The sequence below is a fragment of the Lupinus angustifolius genome, chromosome LG11, assembly GCF_001865875.1.
Source record: "Lupinus angustifolius cultivar Tanjil chromosome LG11, LupAngTanjil_v1.0, whole genome shotgun sequence".
In the NCBI taxonomy this organism is placed as follows: domain Eukaryota; kingdom Viridiplantae; phylum Streptophyta; class Magnoliopsida; order Fabales; family Fabaceae; genus Lupinus; species Lupinus angustifolius.
In genome coordinates, this window is record NC_032019.1 from 22,473,068 (window position 1) to 22,474,802 (window position 1,735).

The following is a 1,735-nucleotide window of genomic DNA, read 5'->3' on the forward strand; positions in this document are numbered from 1 at the left end:
ATTTAACTGTTTATATAGGACTAAAAAATTGAATGGCAAAATAAGAATATATAAATTATACCATGGTGGTGGTTACACCATGTTTTAACTTTATATATAGTAATAGATAATAGATAATATATATAGATAAGAATTTTTGGGTTTTATTTTGGTCCTATTTATAGAATCATTAGAAAGTTCAACCTACAATAAATAAATTTGTTATAAAATTATTATTTTCTTAAACAATTTGAGTAAAAAGAGAAAATGATTTACTTTTATTAATGAATGACAATTTTAGAAAACTGCATACAGTTAATGACAAATTTAATAATTTTCCCACAATCCTTCATTCACATTAAATTATCCAAACGAGAATTGTAAAAGGGACTCATGAAGTATTTTTGTAATAAAATAATAATATCTGTTGTTAATTGCAATAAGATTCATCCCCCTATTTATCTTTTACTAGAAAAAACTCCACTTCGTATCTTTCTACCCATTCATCCTTACTAATTAACAAATTGTTGGTTTCTACCAACAACAACAAAAAAATTTGTAGGTTGTGCCATATGATATTTTGAATTTTGTATTATTAATTAATAAGTTAAAGTAGAAAAATATCTAACCATTAAATAAATGGGGAAGAATTTGTTTAAATCATATTAAATTACATCAATTATTGCTCTGCTAATATTTTTGATAGCATATTGCTCTGCTAATAACTTTTTATATGAAATAAATTTAATCAAGCAACTGACTACGTTGAATGTTCTAACCTATATTCTCATCATATTTCACAAAAGTTCAACATGTTTAGCAATTCATTTATATACATCAAAATTAACGTAATATATATTTGAAATATTTGATTATATATCTATTAATGTTTAATTTTTATATTTAAGCCAAATGATCCATACATGCAATTATTGTTCAAAAGATGAATTGACATAATCTATATTTTGCAAAAAATTGTTAATGACATAAGAGTTAAAATAACTAAAAAATAATTTTGCATGCATATTTTAACTTTTTAAAAACTTAAAATAGCTAAATATAAAAATATGAATTAAGTAATAAATGAATTAGATATTTTAATGTAAAAAAATTACATAAATATCAAGCTATTAACCAAATCATAATGAATATGGATACTGTAATTTTAAAAAACTTCAAATATAGAAAATCAAAGTATTTGTTAAATAATAAATTTTCATGAATATTTTAACTTTAATGGACATTTTAAGGTTTTAAAAACTTAAAACTTTTAAACATAAAACTATTAATTAAATGATAAAACCTTTGGATACCTTAATTTTTGTAAATAAAAAATCTACTTTACAAATGCTAAATTTATTCTACATGAAATTTTGAGTTATGTTTTTAGAATATTATTATTATCACTTTCAGGAAAATCTATATTTTATTTTTATAATATTTACCTTTTTTAGAAACTCTCAGTGCTTATAAGATTTTAGATTCAATTTTTAAGAATTTATCTCTTTTGGTACTATTTAACTTAATCTCAAGGTTTGATTCTTAATCTAAATGGTTGATTTTTGGTTTCAAATTTTCACTTACAACAAAAATATGAAAAACTGAACAATATAATATCAACACATTAAACAAAAATATATCAGCACATAAATAACTTTCCCAAAGGATATGAAATTTAAAAAATAAACAGTAATCATGTTAATAAGTAACGCTACATTTACAGTTGTTTCAACATGAAATATTGTTTATCATCAAT